Source organism: Danio rerio, chromosome 5 (genome assembly GCF_052040795.2).
Source record: "Danio rerio strain M-AB ecotype USA chromosome 5, GRCz13ab, whole genome shotgun sequence".
Taxonomy (NCBI): domain Eukaryota; kingdom Metazoa; phylum Chordata; class Actinopteri; order Cypriniformes; family Danionidae; genus Danio; species Danio rerio.
Window position 1 is genome coordinate 20,497,218 of NC_141025.1, and position 25,142 is coordinate 20,522,359.

The following is a 25,142-nucleotide window of genomic DNA, read 5'->3' on the forward strand; positions in this document are numbered from 1 at the left end:
GGATGGATGGGCTCTAGTTTGGAGATGTCCTAGGTATTCACAAATCGAATCAAGGCATTCCAATCAAGCATTTTAGTTACATTATTGAAGTGCAGTAGACATGGAAACACTTTAATCACATTATTATGGTCATGAAGGACTTTTCGCCACATTTTGAGAAAACGGCTTTGGTCAATATTTTGACAGAAAATAAAAGAGTGTTGTGGCTTTGAGCAAATAATTATGTTGGCTTGAGAAAGCCAACATACTGTAATGCTACTTAAACTTATTCTTATTATTATGTTGGCTTGAGAAAGCCAACATACTGTAATGCTACTTAAACTTATTCTTATTATTATTATTCTTATTATTATTATTCCGGCTTCTGACTCAAAAAAAGCAATCGCTTCTCCTCCCAGGGCTTAGATGCTACAAGCCCCAAATTTGGTCAAAAGCTGCCTACTGCTCATGAGATGGTTGCTGTATGTCCTCATGCCGATAAGATTTGTAGTTTTTGAATTAAAAAATTTTTTAATTAAAAATTGTATCGAGTATTTGGGGCATATAAAAAAGTATACAATTCTCAAATTTGGCCAAAAGATGTGTTTGAAATTACTGATAATTATCATATTTATTTGGTGTAATTATAAATAACAGTTTTCCTATAAATATTTTTTTTTATATTAAATTTGTAAAATTCAGACTCAAAGCGTATCAGAGTGTCCACGAGATGGCGCCAGAAGACTATTTTTGAGCCCTTTGTAATTTAGTAATGGCCCTTTAAGAGGCACTTCATATTATGCTCGCGGTGAACTCCATAAAGCGTAATAAAACTGATCTGGATGCAGAATCATCCGCGTCGGAATCGACCCGCATGCATTTCTGTCTGCTACCCTGTGAGTTTTAAAATACATGCGTCTGATGTTGGCAGAAACATAACTTTACTTCAGATATTTCTTTCAAAACAGAATATTCTGTGCCGTGAAAAAGCCTTCTCCTCTACTTGTGATAATGAAAATGAAAGCCATGCGAACATTCATGTATATTATACAATAAACATATTTAATATAAAATCATTCTAACTTTATTTTTAATCCTTATTTTAACCCTCTAAAAACAGCTATGTCCTTGCCACAAAACTAATAATCCATCTTCAAAACCTACAATTTCTTTCCATTCGGTCCGGTCGGACCTGAACGTCTTTATACCGTTGTAATCACGTGTAAATTCTAACAAAGACAATGTTTGCACTTTTTAAATCAAATTTTATTTATTGTGCAAAAACAGTATTATAATGTTTTAAAGCAAAAATGTTAACAACAATTATTTACAAACAGTAAAAATAAAGTGTGTGTGTGTGTATATATATATATATATATATATATATATATATATATATATATATATATATATATATATATATATATATATATATATATATATATATATATATATACATACAGTTGATGTCAGAATTATTAGCTCCCCTGTTTATTTTTTCCCCAATTTCTGTTTAATGGAGGGAAGATTGTTTCAGCACATTTCTAGGCATAATAGTTTTAAAAACCTATATCTAATTACTGATTTATTTTATCTTTGCCATGATGACATTAAATAATGTTTGACTTGATATTTTTCAAGACACTTCTATACAGCTTAAAGTGACATTTAAAGGCTTAACTAGGTTAATAAGGTGAACTAGGCAGGTTAGGGCAAGTTATTGTATAACGATGGTTTGTTCTGTAGATTATCAAAAAAAAAATTGCTTAAAGGGGATAATAATTGTGTCCCAAAAACGTTTTTTAAATAATTAATAACTGCTTTTATTCTAGCCGAAATAAAACAAATAAGACTTTCTCAAGAAGAAAAAATATTATCAGACATACTGTGAAAATTTCCTTGCTCTGTTAAACATCATTTGGGAAATATTTAAAAAAGGAAAAAAAAATCAAATGGGGGTTAATAATTCTGACTTCAACTGTATGTATATATATATATATATATATATATATATATATATATATATATATATATATATATATATAGAAACAAACACACACACACACACACATACACACACATTTATGGTTAGGGTTATAAAAATTATTTTTTATCCCCCTTTTATGTTGGCAAAAACATAAGTTTACTTCAGATAATATTTCTTTCAAAACAGAATATTCTGTACCGCAAAAAAGCCTTCTCCTCACTTGTGATAATGACAATGAAAGCCAAGCTTTTGGCCTATGCTGTACCAAAAAAAATATAAAATCACCCAGGTGATGACAATTAAATATTACGATTATAACATTGTGTTAGTGGCCAGTGGGGTGGAACAACGTCATTGGTCAGAATTAACCACGTGATGAAGACGGCCTAATATTGTATTTAATGCGATTTTCTTCCTGTAAACTGTATATATAACTATATCTATATATATAACGCTGCAAATTACTGTAAATTGACTGTACTCTATATTAACTGCAAAACTGATAAGACTGATTAAATAATAGACAAATTAACTAAATGTATGTGCTGTTGTTTCATTAGTGTTTTAATGTAATATTTTTCTTCATATGATATTTATTATAATGTAATTTTGTTCAGATTATAATATATACTATAAATACTAACTATACTATAGTGATCTGCATTAAACAACCTGAACAAATCAGTCCTCTCTCTCTCTCTCGATTTGATCAAAAATGTAAATGAGGCCTTCCGATTAACAGTCCAGTGGACCCTAACAACAGCCTACAAACCACTCAGAACACCTTAGCAACTACCTAGGAATGTCTTAGCAACATCTTAGCAACCGCCTAGCAACCACTTCTCAACAGCTGTGCTTCCTGCAAACTGCCTTTGAGTCCCCGGCGCAGTCACGTTGGCTTTCTCAAGCCAACATCAAAGTTCGTCAACGAACTTTAGGTTCTAGTTATTATTATGTTGGCTTGAGAAAGCCAACATACTGTAATGCTACTTAAACTTATTCTTATTATTATGTTGGCTTGAGAAAGCCAACATACTGTAATGCTACTTAAACTTATTATGTTGGCTTGAGAAAGCCAACATACTGTAATGCTACTTAAACTTATTCTTATTATTCTTATTATTATTATTATTCCGGCTTCTGACCAAAAAAAAGCAATCGCTTCTCCTCCCAGGGCTTAGATGCTACAAGCCCCAAATTTGGTCAAAAGCTGTCTTTTGCTCAGGAGATGGTTGCTGTATGTCCTCATGCCGATAAGATTTGTAGTTTTTGAATTAAAATTTTTTTTATTAAAAAATTGTATCGAGTATTTGGGGCATATAAAAAAGTATACAATCCTCAAATTTGGCCAAAAGATGTGTTTGAAATTACAGATAATTATCATATTTATTTGGTGTAATTATAAATAACAGTTTTCCTATAAATATTTTTTTTATATTAAATTTGTAAAATTCAGACTCAAAGCGTGTCAGAGTGTCCACGAGATGGCGCCAGAAGACTATTTTTGAGCCCTTTGTAATTTAGTAATGGCCCTTTAAGAGGCGGGGATATCCGTGCTGACTCCTCTACTTGTGATAATGAAAATGAAAGCCATGCGAACATTCACGTATATTATACAATAAACATATTGAATATAAAATCATTCTAACTTTATTTTTAATCTGTATTTTAACCCTCTAAAACAGCTATGTCCTTGCCACAAAACTAATAATCCATCTTCAAAACCTACAATTTCTTTCCATTCGGTGCGGTCGGACCTGAACGTCTTTATACCGTTGGAATCACGTGTAAATTCTAACAAAGACAATGTTTGCACTTTTTAAATCACATTTTATTTATTGTGCAAAAATAAAACATCCAAACAGCATCATAACCAATAAAAACACACAGCAAAGAAAATGTATTTTAAAATAGTGAATATATATATATATATATATATATATATATATATATATATATATATATATATATATATATATACAAATATACAATGTATGAAGATTTTTTATATCCCCTTAATATGCTCTGCTGTTGCTGCATCAATTTCTCTCTGTAACATCTGGATTGCAATTTACACTGCAATGTTCACAATTTATTATTATGGGGGGAAAATCCAAACAGTATTATAATGTTTTAAAGCAAAAATGTTAAGAACAATTATTTACAAACAGTGAAAATAAAGTGTGTGTGTATACATATATATACATACAGTTGAAGTCAGAATTATTAGCTCCTCTGTTTATTTTTTCCCCAATTTCTGTTTAATGGAGGGAAGATTGTTTCAGCACATTTCTAAGCATAATAGTTTTAATAACTCATTTCTAATAACTTCTTTATTTTATCTTTGCCATGATGACAGTAAATAATATTTGACTTGATATTTTTCAAGACACTTCTATACAGCTTAAAGTGACATTTAAAGCCGTAACTAGGTTAATAAGGTGAACTAGGCAGGTTAGGGTAATTAGGCAAGTTATTGTATAACGATGGTTTGTTCTGTAGACTATCAAAAAAAAATAGCTTAAAGGGGCAAATAATTGTGTCCCAAAAATAGTTTTTAAATAATTAATAACTGCTTTTATTCTAGCCGAAATAAAACAAATAAGACTTTCTCAAGAAGAAAAAATATTATCAGACATACTGTGAAAATTTCCTTGCTCTGTTAAACATAATTTGGGAAATATTAAAAAAAGGGGAAAAAAATCAAAAGGGGGTTAATAATTCTGACTTCAACTGTATATATGTATGTATATATATACATACATATATACATATATAACACATACACACATTTATGGTTAAGGTTATAAGGATTATTTCTTAATCCCCCTTTTATGTTGGCAAAAACATAAGTTTACTTCAGATATTTCTTTCAAAACAATATTCTGTGCCGCAAAAGAGCCTTCTCCTCACTTGTGATAATGACAATGAAAGCCAAGCTTTTGGCCTATGCTGTACCAAAAAAATAAATAAAATCACCCAGGTGATGACAATTAAATATTACGATTATAACATTGTGTTAGTGGCCAGTGGGGTGGAACAACGTCATTGGTCAGAATTAACCACGTGATGAAGACGTCCTATAATATTGTATTTAATGCGATTTTCTTCCTGTAAACTGTATATATAACTATATAACTATAACTATATATATAACGCTGCAAATTACTGTAAATTGACTGTACTCTATATTAACTGCAAAAATTATAAGACTGATTAAATAAAAGACAAAATAACTAAATGCATGTGCTATTGTTTCATTAGTATTTTAATTTGATATTTTTCTTTATATGATATTTATTATAATGTAATTTTGTTCAGATTATAATATATACTATAAATACTAACTATACTATAGTGATCTGCATTAAACAACCTGAACAAATCAGTCCCCTCTCTCTCTCTCTCTCTCTCTCTCTCTCTCTCTCGATTTGATCAAAAATGTAAATGAGGCCTTCCGATTAACAGTCCAGTGGACCCTAGCAACAGCCTAGAAACCACTCAGAACACCCTAGCAACTACCTAGGAATGCCTTAGCAACATCTTAGCAACCGCCTAGCAACCACTTCTCAACCGCTGTGCTTCCTGCCAACTGCCTTTGAGTCCCCGGCGCAGTCACGTTGGCTTTCTCAAGCCAACATCAAAGTTCGTCAACGAACTTTAGGTTCTAGTTCTTATTATTATTCTTATTATTATTATTCCGGCTTCTGACCAAAAAAAAGCAATCGCTTCTCCTCCCAGGGCTTAGATGCTACAAGCCCCAAATTTGGTCAAAAGCTGTCTATTGCCCATGAGATGGTTGCTGTATGTCCTCATGCCGATAAGATTTGTAGTTTTTGAATTAAAAAATTTTTGAATTAAAAAATTGTAAATATTACAATCGAGTATTTGGGGCATATAAAAAAGTATACAATCCTCAAATTTGGCCAAAAGATGTGCTTTAAATTGAAGATAATTATCATATTTATTTGGTGTAATTATAAATAACAGTTTTCCTATAAATATTTTTTTTATATTAAATTTGTTAATTTCAAACCTAAAGCTTGTCAGAGTGTCCACGAGATGGCGCCAGAGAACCATTTTTGAGCCCTTTGTAATTTAGTAATGGCCCTTTAAGAGGCGGAGATATACTGCGGTCAAGCCAGCCGCGGTTCGGAAAAACACAGTCAAGCCAGCCGCGCTTTATATTTTGGTGCGCGCGTATTATTATCATTACGGTAATGTCAGCAGCCACACAGAGAGCGCTCCACAGAGCACCCATTTCGTCCAGAACAGAGAGATGACAACGAAATATAAGTTTATCCCCCTTTCCTCCCACGTATGCTTTATTAAACAATTTATTAGCTTTTTTTGACTGTTGTTATTTTAAGAAATTGGTTTCTGGGCTTACCTTTAATTTCCTCAAGTTTATCTTTTTGCTTCAAATGATTTTATAGCAGATCAAACGGACAGAATAAATATACGATTTCTAAATACACAGAATGCGTTTCTACTTATCCTAGCCAACTACAGTACAACGTGGCTAACCTCAGAAAGTGAAAACAATCATAAAGTAGTCCAACAAAACATTGTTTGAATTACAAATATATGTTTATTTTATTTAAAGGGGATTTAAAAGGTTGTTTCTTTCAGTATATGGGATATGGGGCATTATTACACTTTAGATGACTGTAAAGACCTAATTATTTGTTATAAGTAGAATAGAACAACAATAAGATCTGATGCAAGAAGTCAAATACTAAGCATACATCATATGAAGCCTGTTTTACTGCAGCATTTTGGAGAAATGTACCATTAACACACTTTAAAGTGCTATAAAGAAATAAGTAGAAAAAAAAACAAAGTTTGGTTCTGATACAGGATGTACATGCATACCTCATGTAAAAGACCTCATTTAAGTTAACAGAAGACAACTATGGACAGGACATCCAATATTATATGCATACCTCATAATAACTTACTGCAGCATTTTGGAGAAATGTGCTATTATTGAGCTATAAAGTCTTTAAAGTGCTATAAATACATTGTTTGACATAAGTTAAATAAAAGACTGATCTGGTTTGATACTGGATGTCCCATGCTATATGCATATATACTACATCTGAGTACTTTTTACTTCAGCAATTTAGAAAAAAATTGCTCATTTAAAATATGTAGAAAAAAACAATAGTCAGGTCTGATACAGTACATCACATTCTAAACTTCAACTAAAGACTTGTTACTGCAATGTTTTGGAGAAATTGGGTATTAGCATTACTCAGTGTTATAAAGACCCAATTTCAAATAAGTAGACAAAAACAATGATCAGTTCCTGTACAGAACATCCCATGCTATATGTGTACTTCATATGAAATCTTTTTACTGCACTGTTTTGGAGAAACGGGGTAATAACCTAATAAAAAGTGCTATAAAGACTACATTTCAAATAAGTAGGAAAAAACAATGGTCAGTTCTTATACAGGACATACCATACTATATCTGTACTACACAAGAAAACTTTTAACTACAGAGTTTTGGAGGAACAGGGTATTAACATATTTTAAAGTGCTATAAAAACCCAATTCAAATAAGTAGAAAAAAAAACAATGGTCAGATCTTATTCAGGACATCCTAATCTATGTGTGTACTTCACATAAAAGCTTTTTACTGCGGCATTTTAAAGAAACGGGGTATTAACATAATATAAAGTACTATAAAGAGTTTATTTTAAATAAGTAGAAAAAAACAATGGTCAGTTCTTATACAGGACATTTCATACTATATGTGTACTTCACATTAAATCTTCTTACTGCACTGTTTTAGAGAAATTGTATATTAATATGATTTAAAGTGTTAAAAGGACCCTATTTCTAATAAGTAGAAAAAAACAATGGTCAGTTATTATATAGGACATCCCATACTCTATGTGTACTTCACATGAAACCTTTTTACTGCAGCATTTTGTAGAGACGGGGTATTAACATAATATAAAATACTATAAAGACCCCATTTTAAATAAGTAGAAAAAAACAATGGTCAGTTCTTATACAGGACATCCCATACTATGTGTGAAATTCACATGAAACCTTATTACTGCAGTGTTTTGGAGAAATTGTATATTATTATATTTCAAAGTGTTATAAAGACCCCAATTTAAATAAGTAGAAAAAAACAATGGTCAGTTCTTATACAGGACATCCCATACTATATATGTACTTCAAATGAAACCTTTTTACTGCAGCATTTTAAAGAGACGGGGTATTAACATAATATAAAATACTATAAAGACCGCATTTTAAATAAGTAGAAAAAAACAATGGTCAGTTCTTACACAAGATATCCCATACTATGTGTGGACTTCACATGAAACCTTATTACTACAGTGTTTTGGAGAAATTGTATAATATTATATTTCAAAGTGTTATAAAGACCCCAATTTAAATAAGTAGAAAAAAACAATGGTCAGTTATTATACACGACATCCCATACTATATCTCTACTTCACATGAAACCTATTTACTGCAGCATTTTAGAGAAATGGGGTATTAACATAAAATAAAGTGCTATAAAGACCCCATTTCAAATAAGTAGAAAAAAACAATGGTCAGTTCTTATACACGACATCCCATACTATATATGTACTTCACATGAAACCTTTTTACTGCAGCATTTTAAAGAGACGGGGTATTAACATAATATAAAATACTATAAAGACCGCATTTTAAATAAGTAGAAAAAAACAATGGTCAGTTCTTATACAGGACATCCCATACTATGTGTGAACTTCACATGAAACCTTATTACTGCAGTGTTTTGGAGAAATTGTATATTATTATATTTCAAAGTGTTATAAAGACCCCAATTTAAATAAGTAGCAAAAAAACAATGGTCAGTTCTTATATAGGACATCCCATACTCTATGTGTACTTCACATGAAACCTTTTTACTGCAGCATTTTTCAGACATGGCGCATTAACATAATATAAAGTGCTATAAAGACCCCATTTCTAATAAGTAGAAAAAAACAATAGTCAGTTCTTTTACAGGACATCCCATACTATATATGTACTTCACATGAAACCTTTTTACTGCAGCATTTTAAAGAGACGGGGTATTAACATAATATAAAATACTATAAAGACCGCATTTTAAATAAGTAGAAAAAAACAATGGTCAGTTCTTACACAGGACATCCCATACTATGTGTGGACTTCACATGAAACCTTATTACTGCAGTGTTTTGGAGCAATTGTATAATATTATATTTCAAAGTGTTATAAAGACCCTAATTTAAATAAGTAGAAAAAAACAATGGTCAGTTATTATACACAACATCCCATACTATATCTCTACTTCACATGAAACCTATTTACTGCAGCATTTTAGAGAAATTGGGTATTAAAATAAAATAAAGTGCTCTAAAGACCCCATTTCAAATAAGTAGAAAAAAACAATGGTCAGTTCTTATACAGGACATCCCATACTATATATGTACTTCACATAAAACCTTTTTACTGCAGCATTTTAGAGAAACGGGGTGTTAACATGGAAAAAAAGTACTACAAAGTCCCCCTTTCAAATAAGTAGAGAAAAACAATGGTCAGATCTTATACACGACACGCTTATCTCTGTGTGTACTTCACATTAAATCTTCTTACTGCACTGTTTTAGAGAAATTGTATATTAACATGATTTAAAGTGTTATAAGGACCCTATTTCTAATAAGTAGAAAAAAACAATGGTCAGTTCTTATACAGGACATCCCATACTATATATGTACTTCACATTAAACCTTTTTACTGCAGCATTTTAAAGAGACGGGGTATTAACATAATATAAAATACTATAAAGACCGCATTTTAAATAAGTAGAAAAAAAAACAATGGTCAGTTCTTATACAGGACATCCCATACTATGTGTGAACTTCACATGAAACCTTATTACTGCAGTGTTTTGGAGAAATGGGGTATTAATATGATTTAAAGTGTTATAAGGACCCTATTTCTAATAAGTAGAAAAAAACAATTGTCAGTTCTTATATAGGACATCCCATACTCTATGTGTACTTCACATGAAACCTTTTTACTGCAGCATTGTAAAGAGACGGGGTATTAACATAATATAAAATACTATAAAGACCGCATTTTAAATAAGTAGAAAAAATCAATGGTCAGTTCTTATATAGGACATCCCATATTATATATGTACTTCACATGAAACCTTTTTACTGCAGCATTTTAAAGAGACGGGGTATTAACATAATATAAAATACTATAAAGACCGCATTTTAAATAAGTAGAAAAAAACAATGGTCAATTCTTACACAGGACATCCCATACTATGTGTGGACTTCACATGAAACCTTATTACTGCAGTGTTTTGGAGAAATTGTATAATATTATATTTCAAAGTGTTATAAAGACCCCAATTTAAATAAGTAGAAAAAAATAATGGTCAGTTATTATACACGACATCCCATACTATATCTGTACTTCACATGAAACCTATTTACTGCAGCATTTTAGAGAAATGGGGTTTTAACATAATATAAAGTGCTATAAAGACCCCATTTCAAATAAGTAGAAAAAAACAATGGTCAGTTTTTGTACAAGACATTCCATATTTTGTGTGTACATCACATGAAACATTCTTACTGCACTGTTTTGGAGAAATGAGGTATTAACATAACAAAAAGTTGTATAAAATCCCCATTTCAAATAAGTAGAAAAAAACAATGGTCAGATCTTATACAGGACATGCTAATCTATGTGTGTACTTCACATGAAACCTTTTTACTGCAGCATTTTAAAGAAACAGGATATTAACATGATATAAAGTACTATAAAGACCGCATTTTAAATAAGAAGGAAAAAACAATTGTCAGTTGTTATACAGGACATCCCATACTATATGTGTACCTCACATGAAAACTTCTTACTGCACTGTTTTGGAGAAGCGGGGTATTAACATCATAATATAAAGTGATATAAAGACCCCATTTCAAATAAGTAGAAAAAACAATTGTCAGTTGTTATACAGGAAATCCCATACTATATGTGTACTTCACATGAAACCTTTTTACTGCAGCATTTTGAAGAAACAGGGTATTACATAGAAAAAGTACTATAAATACCCCCTTTCAAATAAGTAGAAAAAACAATGGTCAGATCTTATACAGGACATCCTAATCTATGTGTGTACTTCACATAAAAGCTTTTAACTGCGGCATTTTAAAGAAACGGGGTATTAACATAATATAAAGTACTATAAAGAGTTTATTTTAAATAATTAGAAAAAACAATGGTCAGTTCTTATACAGGACATTTCATACTATATGTGTACTTCACATTAAACCTTCTTACTGCACTGTTTTGGAGAAATTGTATATTAATATGATTTAAAGTGTTATAAAGGAGCCTATTTCTAATAAGTAGAAAAAACAATGGTCAGTTCTTATATAGGACATCCCATACTCTATGTGTACTTCACATGAAACCTTTTTACTGCAGCATTTTTCAGACATGGGGTAATAACATAATATAAAGTGCTATAAAGACCCCATTTCTAATAAGTTGAAAAAAACAATACTAAGTTCTTATACAGGACATCCCATACTATATATGTACTTCACATGAAACCTTTTTACTGCAGCATTTTAAAGAGACGGGGTATTAACATGATATAAAATACTATAAAGACCGCATTTTAAATAAGTAGAAAAAAAACAATGGTCAGTTCTTATACAGGACATCCCATACTATGTGTGAACTTCACATGAAACCTTATTACTGCAGTGTTTTGGAGAAATTGTATAATATTATATTTCAAAGTGTTATAAAGACCCCAATTTAAATAAGTAGAAAAAAACAATGGTCAGTTCTTATACAGGACATCCCATACTATATCTGTACTTCACATGAAACCTATTTACTGCAGCATTTTGGAGAAATGGGGTATTACCATAATATAAAGTGCTATAAAGACCCCATTTCAAATAAGTAGAAAAAACAATGGTCAGTTCTTGTACAGGACATTCCATACTATGTGTTTACATCACATTAAACATTCTTACAGCACTGCTTTGGAAAAATGAGGTATTAACATAATATAAAGTGGTATAAAAACCCCATTTCAAATAAGTAGAAAAAAAAAACAATGGTCAGTTCTTATACAGGACATCCCATACTATATATGTACTTCACATGAAACCTTTTTACTGCAGCATTTTGGAGAAACGGGGTATTTACTGAAAAAAGTACTATAAAGACCCCCTTTCAAATAAGTAGAAAAAAACAATGGTCAGATCTTATACAGGACATTCTAATCTATGTGTGTGCTTTACATAAAAGCTTTTTACTGCAGCATTTTAAAGAAACGAGGTATTAACATAATATAAAGTACTATAAAGACTTTATTTTAAATAAGTAGAAAAAAACAATGGTCAGGTCTTATACAGGACATTTCATACTATACGTGTACTTCACATGAAACCTTCTTACTGCACTGTTTTGGAGAAATTGTATATTAATATGATTTAAAGTGTTATAAGGACCCTATTTCTAATAAGTAGAAAAAAAACAATGGTCAGTTCTTACACAGGGCATCCCATACTATATCTGTACTTCACATGAAACCTTTTTACTGCACTGTTTTGGAGTAACGGGGTATTAACATACTATAAAGTGATATAAAAGCCTCATTTCAAATAAGTAGAAAAAAACAATGGTCAGTTCTTTTACATGACATCCTATACCATATGTGTACTTCACAATAAACCATCTTACTGCACTGCTTTGGAGAAATGGGGTATTAATCTTATATAAAGTACTATAAAGACTGCATTTCAAATAAGTAGAAAAAACAGAGGTCAGTTCTTATACAGGACATCCCATGCTATTTATGTACTTCACTTGAAACCTTTTTACTGCAGCATTTGAAAGAAACAGGGTATTAACATAGTATAAAGTACTATAAGGACCCCATTTTAAATAAGTAGAAAAAAGAATGGTCAATTTTTACATATGACATCCCATACTATATGTGTACTTCACATGAAACCTTTTTACTGCAGCATTTTCAGAGATGGGGTATTAATATAATTTAAAGTACTATAAAGACCGCATTTTAAAAAAGTAGAAAAAAACAATGGTCAGATCTAATACAGGACATCCCTTACTATATGTGTACTTCACATGAAACCTTTTTACTGCACTGTTTTGGGGAAACGGGGTAATAACCTAATATAAAGTGCTATAAAGACCACATTTAAAATAGGTAGAAAAAAACAATGGTCAGTTATTGTACAGGACATCCCATACTATGTGTATACATCGCATGAAACCTTCTTACTGCACTGTTTTGGAGAAATGAGGTATTAACATAATATAAAGTGGTAAAAAAAACCCATTTCAAATAAATAGAAAAAAACAATGGTCAGTTCTTATACAGGACATCCCATACTATATATGTACTTCACATAAACCCTTTTTACTGCAGCATTTTAGAGAAACGGGGTTATAACATAGAAAAAAGTACTATAAAGACCCCATTTCAAATAAGTAGAACAAAACAATGGTCAGATCCTCTACAGGACATCCTAATCTATGTGTGTACTTCACATAAAAGCTTTTTACTGCAGCATTTTAAAGAAACTTGGTTTTAACATAATATAAAGTACTATAAAGACTATTTTAAATAAGTAGAAAAAAACAATGGTCAGTTCTTATACAGGACATCCCATACTATACGTGTACTTCACATTAAACCTTTTTACTGCACTGTTTTGGAGAAAAATGGGGTATTAACATAATAATATAAAGTAATATAAAAACCCCATTTCAATTAAGTAGAAAAAACAATGGTCAGTTCTAATACAGGACATCCTATACTTTCTGCACTTGACATGAAACCTTTTTACTGCAGCGTTTTGGAGAAATTGGGTATTAACATATTATAAAGTGCTATAAAGACCGCATTTCAAATAATTAGAAAAAAAAACAGTGGTCAGTTCTTATTCAGGACATCCCATACTATGTGTGTACTTGACCTGAAACCTTTTTACTCCAGTGTTTTGGAAAAATTAGGTATTAACATATTATAAAGTGTTATAAAGACCCCAATTCAAATAAGTTGAAAAAAAAACAATGTCAGTTCTTATACATGACATCCCATACTATATCTGCACTTCACATGGAACCTTTTTACTGAACAATTGGGTATTATTATAATTCAAAATGTTATAAAGACCCCATTTCCAAAAAGTATAAAAAAAACAATGATTAGTTATTGTACAGGACTTCCCATAGTAAATGTGTACTTCACATAAAAACCTTATTGCAGCAGGTTTTTTGAGAAATGAGGTTTAACATAATTTAAAGTGTTTAAAAGACCCAATTTCTTGTAAGTAGAAGAAAACAATGGTCAGCTCTTATGCAGGACATCCTATATTATAAGCGTACTTCACATGAACACTTGTTACTTCAGTTTTTTGGAGAATTGGGACATTATTACTTTTCAGATGGATATAAACACCCAATTTCTAATAAGTACATAAAATCATCAGTTCTTGTACATATGAAGACTTCTTACTGCAGCAAGTTCTATAATGACCCAATTTCTACTAAGTAGAAGAAAACATTGATCAGTCGTACAGGACATGCAATGCTATATGAATATCTCAGACGAAGACTTGTTACTCCATCGTTTTGGAGAATTGGGACATTGTTACCTTTTAGATTGCTACAAACACCTCATTTCTAATAAGTAGAAAAAAGAACAGTCATTTCTTTTACAGGACATCACATACTATATGCATACCTCACAGGAAGACTTGTTACTGCAGTGATCTGGATTAATGGGGCGTTATTACTCTTCAGATGACTATAAAGTGTCCATTTCGAAAGAGTAGAATAAAATAATGGTCAGTTTTGATACAGGACGAATGTGTCAAGGATAGACAGCACATCACAGTTTTCTCCAAATGTGTCAGGGATACACAAAATTGCAGTTCCCTTCCTGCTGAGGAACTATATTTATTGACCTCCATAGTAATTGTTTTTTTTTTTTCTAAAATGGAAGTCAATGGTTATCAGTTTTCAAGTTCATTCTAAATATCTTTTGTGTTCAACCAAAAGAAGGAACTAATAAATGTTTGTAACCATTTGATTGCCAGTGCATAGTGCGTTCATTTTCACTTTTGGGTAAACTATCTCTATGAAATTAACCAAACATATTTGGTTTGTCTTTGTACCCTACATTTGGAGCAGCACCACTCATCATCCCCAATAATATCATTTTGTTGTAATGGTACAATAATAGCTTGAGACAGTTGGGATGATGCCATTAACCTAACTGACCACTGAATTGTCCATTGAAGAACTGACCGTTTTTTTTTTTTTTTTTACTTTTTAGAAATGGGGTCTTGATAGCCATCTAAAAGGTAATTATGTCCCTTTTCTCTAAAACACTGCCGTAAGAAGTCTTCATATGAGGTACGCCTTTAGTATGGGACGTCCTTTTTAAGAACAGACCATTGTTTTCTTCTACTTATTAGACATTGGGTCTTTATGACACTTTGAATGTTATTATTCCTCCATTTCTCCAAAATGCTGCAGTGACAAGGTTTTATGTAAAGTATGCATATATTATGGAATGTCATGAACGTGAACTGCCCATTGTTTTCTTCTACTTATTAGACATTGGGTATTTAAAGCACTTTATATAATGTTTATGCCCAAATTCTCCAAAACACTGCAGTAACAAGTCTTCATCTGATAAATACATGTAGTATGGGATGCTTAGCTTTTAATGATCTCTGTGGCATTGGTTGACTCCTTATACTCAATGTTAAAACATAAAAGAAACCAAAGAAAACACATGGCTGCAGTGAAATTCAGCTTATCATCAATGCAATGTCCCACTCTCCCCTCAATACTGACCATTCACATATCAAAACTGAACAGTAAATATATATAAATATATAAAATTATATAATAAATATAAATAGCAACATAAAGCATCAGAGTAGATGGGGCAGTAATGGTTGATCAGTAATTTACCATTTATTATGACAGTAAATATCTGTAATGGGTACATAGAGTAAATTACTGTGATTTATTCTTTGCACTACAGAATTTCATACAAATCCTGCTTCTTTTACAGTAAAATACTGTTTTCTTTCATTACAGCTAAACACTGGCTATTTTACAGTTCTTTACTGCATAATCTACAGTAAGGGTTAACAGTGTATGTTAATGCCCCAATTCTCCAAAAAGTGGCAGTAAGAAGGTTTCATATTAGGTATACATACAGTATGGGATGTCCTCTATGAGTATTCAGCAATAGGAAGAGCTGAGCATTGTTATTTTTTTCTACTTTTTAGAAAATGGCTCTTTAAAGCAATTTATAAGTTTAATACCCAATTTCTTGAAAATGGTGCAGTAATAAGTTTTCACATGAAGTATGCAAAAAGTATAGGACATCCTGTATGACAACTGACTATTGTTTTTTCTACTTATTAGTAATGAGGTCTTTATAGTACTTCATATTATGTTAGTGCCCCATTTCTCTAAAATGTAGTAGTAAGAAGGCTTCATATGATGTATGCAAATTTTATGAGATGTCCTCTACAAAAACTGACTATTTTTGTATTCTACTTCTAAAAAATGGGGTCTTTAAAACACTTGAATTTTGTTATTTCTCAATTTCTCCAAAATTATGTGGTGAGAAGTCTTCACATGAAGTATGTGTATAGTATAGGATGCCCTGTATAAAAACTGGCAATTGTTTTCTTCTACTTATTAGAAATTGGGTCTTTATAGCACTTTGTAATATGTTAATATCCCATTTCTCGAAAATGCTGCAGTAAGAATGTTCCATGTGAAGTACGCATATAGTATGGGATGTCCTATATAAGAACTGACCAATGTTTTTTTTCCACTTATTTGACATGCGGTCTTTGTAGCACTTTATAATAGGTTAATACCCAATTTCTTCAAAATGCTGCAATAAAAAGGTTTCATGTAAAGTACACACATAGTATGGGATGTCCTATATATGAACTGACCATTGTTTTTTCTACTTATTTGAAATGGGGTCTTTATAGCACTTTGCAATATGTTAATACCCTGTTTCTCCAAAACACTGAAGTAAAAAGGCTTTATGTGAAGTACCCATATAGTATGGAATATCCTGTATAAGAACTGACTATTGTTGTCTTCTACTTATTTAAACTGTGGTCTTTATAGCACTTTATAATGGGTTAATACCCCATTTCTCGAAAATGCTGCAGTAAAAAGGTTTCATTTGAAATATTGGATGTCCTATATAAGAATCAACCATTAATTTTTTTCTACTTATTTAAAATGCGGTCTTTATAGTACTTTATAATTGACCATTGTTTTTTCTACTTATTTGAATAGAGGTTTTTATAGCACTTTATAATAGGTTAATACCCCCGTTTCTTTAAAATGCTACAGTTGAAAGTTTTCATGTGAAGTACAAACATAGATTAGGATGTCCTTTATAAGAACTGACCATTGTTTTTTCTACATTTTTGAAATTAGGTTTTTATGTCACTTTATAGTATGTTAATACCCCATTTCTTTAAATGCTGCAGTAAAAAGGTTTCATGTGAAGTACACATATATTATGGGATGTCCTGTATAAGAGCTGACCATTGTTTGTTTTACTTATTTTTAATGAGGTTTTTATATCACTTTATACTATGTTAATACCCCATTTCTTTAAAATACTGCAGTAAAAAGGTTTATGTGAAGTACACATATACTATGAAATGTCCTGTACAAGAACTGACCAATGTTTTTTTTCTACTTATTTAAAATGCTGTGTTTATATTATGTTAATACCCAATTTCTTTAAAATGCTGGAGTAAAAAGGTTTTATGTGAAGTAGATATATAGTATGGGATGTCCTGTATAAGAACTGACCAGTGTTTTTTTTACTTATTTGAAATGGGGTTTTTATATCACTTTATATTATGATGTTAATACCCCGCTTCTCCAAAACACTGCAGTAAGAAGTTTTCATGTGAAGTACACATATAGTATGGGATGTCCTGTATAACAACTGACAATTGTTTTTTTCTACTTATTTAAAATGCGGTCTTTATAGTACTTTATATTATATTAATAGCCCATTTCTTTAAAATGCTGCAGTAAAAAGGTTTTATGTGAAGTACATATATAGTATGGGATGTCCTGTATAAGAACTGACCATTGTTTTTTTCTACTTATTTAAAATGCAGTCTTTATAGTAGTTTATATTATGTTAATACCCCGTTTCTTTAAAATGCTGCAGTAAAAAGCTTTCATGTGAAATACACACATTGATTAGGATGTCCTGTATAAGATTTGACCATTGTTTTTTTCTACTTATTTAAAATGCGGTCTTTTTAGTACTTTATACGTTTACATTTAGTCATTTAGCAGATGCTTTTATCCAAAGCGACTTACAAATGAGGACAAGGAAGCAATTTACACAACTGTTAGAGCAACAATGAATAACTGCTGTAGGCAAGTTTCAGGTGTGTAAAGAGTGTGAGAAGCAAAACATTAGTATTTTTTTTTATAGTTAGTGAAGGAGTCAGAGAGGGAGTTGCATATTAGTAAGGAAAGTGGAGACTAAATTGTTATATTAAGTTATATTATATTATGTTAATACCCCATTTCTTTAAAATGCTGCAGTAAAAGGTTTCATGTGAAGTAAATTTATAGTATGGGATGTACTGTATAAGAACTGGCCATTGTTTTTTTCTACTTATTTGAAATCGGGTCTTTATAGCACTTTATAATATGTTAATACCCCCTTTCTCCAAAATGCTGCAGTAAAAAGGTTTCATGTGAAGTACACATATAGTATGGGATGTCCTGTATAAGAACTGACCATTGTTTTTTCTACTTATTGGAAATGGGCTCTTTATAGCACTGTCTAATATGTTAATACCCTGTTTTTCCAAAACGCTGCAGTAAAAAGTTTTCATGTGAAGTGCACATATAGTGTGGGACGTCCTGTTTAAGAACTGACCATTGTTTTTTTCTACTTATTGGAAATGGGCTCTTAATAGCACTTTATAATATGTTAATACCCTGTTTCTCCAAAACTCTGCAGTAAAAAGGTTTCATGTGAAGTGCACATATAGTATGTGATGTCCTGTATAAGAACTGACCATTGTCTTTTTTTCTACTTATTTGAATTGGGGTCTTTATAGCACTATGAATAATGTTAATACCCCATTTCTCCAAAATGCTGCAGTAAAAAGGTTTCATTTGAAGTACACATATAGTATGGGATGTCCTGTATAAGTACTGACCATTGTTTTTTTCTACTTATTTGAAATGGGGTCTTTATAACGTTTTGAATTACATTAGTAACTTAATACTCCAAAACGCTGCAGTAAAAAGGTTTCATGTGAAGTACAGATATAGTATGGGATGTCCTGTATAAGAACTGTCCATTGTTTTTTTCTACTTATTAGAAATGGGAATTTTATATCACTTTATAATATGTTAATACCCCGTTTCTCCAAAACGCTGCAGTAAAAAAGATTTCATGTGAAGTGTACATATAGTATGGGATGTCCTGTATAAGAACTGTTAATTGTTTTTTTCTACTTATTAGAAATGGGGATTTTATATCACTTTATAATAGGTTAATACCCAGTTTCTCCAAAACGCTGCAGTAAAAAAGATTTCATGTGAAGTGCACATATAGTATAGGATGTCCTGTATAAGAACTGACCATTGTTTTTTTTTTACTTATTAGAAATGGGCTCCTTATAGCACTTTATAATATATTAATACCCTGTTTCTCCAAAACGCTGCAGTAAAAAGGTTTCATGTGAAGTGCACATAGTATGGGACGTCCTGTTTAAGAACTGACCATTGTTTTTTTCTACTTATTGGAAATGGGCTCTTTATAGCACTTAAAAATATGTTAATACCCAGTTTCTTTAAAATACTGCAGTAAAAAGGTTTCATGTGAAGAGCACATATAGTATGGGATGTCATGTATAAGAACTGACAATTGTTTTTTTCTACTTATTTGAAATGGGGTCTTTATAGCACTTGATATTACCTTAATACCCCGTTTCTTCAAAATGCTGCAGTAAAAAGGTTTCATGTGAAGTACATATGTAGTATGGGATGTCATGTATAAGAACTGACCATTGTCTTTTTCTACTTATTTGAAATCGGGTCTTTATAGCACTTTATATTATGTTAATACCCCCTTTCTCCAAAATGCTGCAGTAAAAAGGTTTCATGTGAAGTACAGATATAGTATGGGACTTCCTGTATAAGAACTGACCATTGTTTTTTTTCTACTTATTTGATATGGGGTCTTTATAACGTTTTGAATTACATTAGTAACCTAATACTCCAAAATGCTGCAGTAAAAAAGATTTAATGTGAAATGCACATATAGTATGGGATGTCCTGTATAAGAACTGACCATTGTTTTTTTCTACTTATTGGAAATGGGCTCTTTATAGCACTTTATCATATGTTAATACCCCGTTTCTCCAAAACGCTGCAGTAAAAAAGATTTCATGTGAAGTGTACATATAGTATGGGATGTCCTGTATAAGAACTGTTAATTGTTTTTTTCTACTTATTAGAAATGGGGATTTTATATCACTTTATAATAGGTTAATACCCAGTTTCTCCAAAACGCTGCAGTAAAAAAGATTTCATGTGAAGTGCACATATAGTATAGGATGTCCTGTATAAGAACTGACCATTGTTTTTTTTTTACTTATTAGAAATGGGCTCCTTATAGCACTTTATAATATATTAATACCCTGTTTCTCCAAAACGCTGCAGTAAAAAGGTTTCATGTGAAGTGCACATAGTATGGGACGTCCTGTTTAAGAACTGACCATTGTTTTTTTCTACTTATTGGAAATGGGCTCTTTATAGCACTTAAAAATATGTTAATACCCAGTTTCTTTAAAATACTGCAGTAAAAAGGTTTCATGTGAAGAGCACATATAGTATGGGATGTCATGTATAAGAACTGACAATTGTTTTTTTCTACTTATTTGAAATGGGGTCTTTATAGCACTTGATATTACCTTAATACCCCGTTTCTTCAAAATGCTGCAGTAAAAAGGTTTCATGTGAAGTACATATGTAGTATGGGATGTCATGTATAAGAACTGACCATTGTCTTTTTCTACTTATTTGAAATCGGGTCTTTATAGCACTTTATATTATGTTAATACCCCCTTTCTCCAAAATGCTGCAGTAAAAAGGTTTCATGTGAAGTACAGATATAGTATGGGACTTCCTGTATAAGAACTGACCATTGTTTTTTTTCTACTTATTTGATATGGGGTCTTTATAACGTTTTGAATTACATTAGTAACCTAATACTCCAAAATGCTGCAGTAAAAAAGATTTAATGTGAAATGCACATATAGTATGGGATGTCCTGTATAAGAACTGACCATTGTTTTTTTCTACTTATTGGAAATGGGCTCTTTATAGCACTTTATCATATGTTAATACCCTGTTTCCCAAAAACGCTGCAGTAAAAATGTTTCATGTGAAGTGCACATATAGTATGGGATGTCCTGTATAAGAACTGACCATTGTTTCTTTCTACTTATTGGAAATGGGGTCTTTATAGTATTTTATATTATGTTAATACCCCATTTCACCAAAACAGTGCAGTAAGAAAGTTTCATGTCAAGTACATAGTATGGGATGTCCTATGTAAGAACTGACCATTGTTTTTTTCTACTTATTGGAAATGGGCTCTTTATAGCACTTTATCATATGTTAATACCCTGTTTCCCAAAAACGCTGCAGTAAAAATATTTCATGTGAAGTGCACATATAGTATGGGATGTCCTGTATAAGAACTGACCATTGTTTTTTCTACTTATTTGAAATAGGGTCTTTATAGCACTTTATATTGGCTTAATACCCAGTTTCTCCAAAATGCTGCAGTAAAAAGGTTTCATGTGAAGTACATATGTAGTATGGTATGTCATGTATAAGAACTGACCATTGTCTTTTTCTACTTATTTGAAATGGGGTCTTTAAAGCACTTTATATTATGTTAATACCCCCTTTCTCCAAAATGCTGCAGTAAAAAGGTTTCATGTGAAGTACACATATAGTATGGTATGTCCTGTATAAGAACTGACCATTGTCTTTTTCTACTTATTTGAAATCGGGTCTTTATAGCACTTTATATTATGTTAATACCCCCTTTCTCCAAAATGCTGCAGTAAAAAGGTTTCATGTGAAGTACACATATAGTATGGTATGTCCTGTATAAGAACTGACTATTGTTTTTTTCTACTTATTTGAAATGCGGTCTTTATAGCACTTTATATTAGGTTATTACCCCGTTTCTCCAAAACAGTGCAGTAAAAAGTTTTTCTGTGAAGTATACATATAGTATGGGATGTCCTGAATAAGAACTGACCATTGTTTCTTTCTACTTATTGGAAATGGGGTCTTTATAGTACTTTATATTATGTTAATACCCCATTTCTCCAAAACAGTGCAGTAAGAAAGTTTCATGTCAAGTACATAGTATGGGATGTCCTATGTAAGAACTGACCATTGTTTTTTTCTACTTATTGGAAATGGGCTCTTTATAGCACTTCATCATATGTTAATGCCCTGTTTCCCAAAAACGCTGCAGTAAAAATGTTTCATGTGAAGTGCACATATAGTATGGGATGTCCTGTATAAGAACTGACCTATGTCTTTTTCTACTTTTTTGAAATGGGGTCTTTAAAGCACTTTATATTATGTTAATACCCCGTTTCTCCAAAACAGTGCAGTAAAAAGGTTTCATGTGAAGTACACATATAGTATGGTATGTCCTGTATAAGAACTGACCATTGTTTTTTTCTACTTATTTGAAATGCGGTCTTTATAGCACTTTATATTATGTTAATACCCCCTTTCTCCAAAACGCTGCAGTAAATAGGTTTCATGTGAAGTACAGATATAGTATGGTATGTCCTGTATAAGAACTGACCATTGTTTTTTTCTACTTATTTGAAATGGGGTCTTTATAGCACTAGGAATAATGTTAATACCCCGTTTCTCCAAAATGCTGCAGGAAAAAGGTTTCATGTGAAGTACTCTGTAACGGGTAGACTGACACGGAGGGATCCATTTTGCAGTATTTATTAAGTCACACTTAAACATCAACACCTCGCACGGTTGTGCGAACATACAACATACAACTCAACGATGATTAGCAGATAACAGAGGCAGAGTGATTACCAGGCTTGAGTCAAGGGCAGGCAGCGTGGTTCAGAGTCCGTAATACAGGCTTTAGTCAGGGGCAGGCAGCGAGAATCAGAGTCCGTGTAATCAGGCTTTAGGTCAAGGGCAGGCAGAAGACAGAGCAGGGTCGAGGAACGGGCTGAAGTGGTAAACGGGAGATCAGGCAGGATAGAACGCTCAGAAATGCTGGCCGGGGCTAAACAAGACTTCGCAATGAAGTGTGTGTGTGAGCTGCTTATATGTGGTACGTGGGTCATTAATGAGATGGAGAACAGGTGTGCTGGGAGTGAGAAGGATGACGTAATGGTTAGAAGTCCGGAGATGGTGACCTCTGCTGGTCAGCGAGGGGAATGACTGGGACCGAGTCGGTGACATACACATATAGTATGGGATGTCCTGTATAAGAACTGACCATTGTCTTTTTCTACTTATTTGAAATGTGGTCTTTATAGCACTTTATATTATGTTCATACCCCGTTTCTCCAAAACGCTGCAGTAAAAAAGATTTAACGTAAAGTGCACATATAGTATGGGTCGTCCTGTATAAGAACTGACCATTGTCTTTTTCTACTTATTTGAAATGTGGTCTTTATAGCACTTTATATTAGCTTAATACCCCGTTTCTCCAAAATGCTGCAGTAAAAAGATTTCATGTGAAGTGCACATATAGTATGGGACGTCCTGTATGAGAACTGACCATTGTTTTTTTCGACTTATTGGAAATGGGGTGTTTATAGCACTTTATAATATGTTAATACCATGTTTCCCAAAAACGCTGCAGTAAAAAGGTTTCATGTGAAGTGCACATATAGTATGGGATGTCCTGTATGAGAACTGACCATTGTTTTTTTCTACTTATTAGAAATGGGCTCTTTATAGCACTTTATAATATGGTAATACCCTGTTTCTCCAAAATGCTGCAGTAAAAATGTTTCATGTGAAGTGCACATATAGTATGGGATGTCCAGTATAAGAACTGACCATTGTTTTTTTCTACTTATTTGAAATGGGGTCTTTATAGCACTTTATATTATGTTAATACCCCGTTTCTCCAAAATGCTGCAGTAAAAAGGTTTCATGTGAAGTGCACATATAGTATGGGATTTCCAGTATAAGAACTGACCATTGTTTTTTTCTACTTATATGAAATGTTTTTTTTATCACTTTATAATATGTTAATACCCCCTTTCTCTAAAATGCTGCAGTAAAATTATTTCATGTGAAGTACACATATAGTATGGGACGTCCTGTATGAGAACTGACCATTGTTTTTTTCTACTTATTTGAAATGCGGTCTTTATAGCACTTTATCATATGTTAATACCCTGTTTCCCAAAAACGCTGCAGTAAAAATGTTTCATGTGAAGTGCACATATAGTATGAAATGTCCTGTATAAGAACTGACCATTGTTTTTTTCTACTTGTTTAAAATAAACTCTTTACAGTACTTTATATTATGTTAATACCCCGTTTCTTTAAAATGCTGCAGTAAAAAGCTTTTATGTGAAGTACATACATAGATTAGGATGTCCTGTATAAGATCTGACCATTGTTTTTTTCTATTTATTTGAAAGGGGGTATTTTTAGTACTTTTTCTATGTAATACCCTGTTTCTTCAAAATGCTGCAGTAAAAAGGTTTCATGTGAAGTAAACATATAGTATGGGATGTCCTGTATAAAAACTGACAATTGTTTTTTCTACTTATTTGAAATGGGGTTTTTATAACATTTTGAAATATAATATTATACAATTTCTCCAAAACACTGCAGTAATAAGGTTTCATGTGAAGTCCGCACATAGTATGGGATGTCCTTTGTTAGAACTGACCATTGTTTTTTTCTACTTATTTAAAATGCGGCCTTCATATTATTTTATATTATGTTAATACCCCGTCTCTTTAAAATGCTGCAGTAAAAAGGTTTCT

General features: G+C 31.8%; 1 protein-coding gene and 3 long non-coding RNA genes across 5 annotated transcripts in view; 2 read left to right on the plus strand and 2 right to left on the minus strand.

The window, feature by feature from the left end:
• LOC147843922 (uncharacterized) overlaps positions 1 to 25,142 on the plus strand; it is a 143,860-nt gene that overhangs the window by 74,103 nt on the left and 44,615 nt on the right. The gene's annotated exons all lie outside the window — the stretch shown is intronic.
• The window catches only part of LOC147843923 (uncharacterized), a 33,934-nt gene continuing 11,717 nt past the window's right edge, over positions 2,926 to 25,142 (plus strand). The window contains exon 1 of the long non-coding RNA XR_015491099.1: positions 2,926 to 3,026. This is a non-coding gene — a long non-coding RNA (uncharacterized LOC147843923). The remainder of the gene's footprint in view (positions 3,027 to 25,142) is intronic.
• LOC147843924 (uncharacterized) lies at positions 6,096 to 13,784 on the minus strand. Of its 2 annotated transcripts, none has more exons than XR_015491103.1 (3): positions 13,623 to 13,784; positions 10,997 to 12,345; positions 6,096 to 8,149 (listed from the first exon to the last, which is right to left on the minus strand). It is a non-coding gene; the product is annotated as an uncharacterized LOC147843924 (long non-coding RNA). The 2 variants fall into 2 exon arrangements; XR_015491104.1 differs by having other exon boundaries at positions 10,997 to 12,265; positions 13,113 to 13,641.
• On the minus strand, positions 17,501 to 22,837 carry LOC147843926 (uncharacterized). The gene is made up of 4 exons (XR_015491106.1): positions 21,141 to 22,837; positions 20,287 to 20,428; positions 19,923 to 20,142; positions 17,501 to 19,066 (listed from the first exon to the last, which is right to left on the minus strand). It is a non-coding gene; the product is annotated as an uncharacterized LOC147843926 (long non-coding RNA).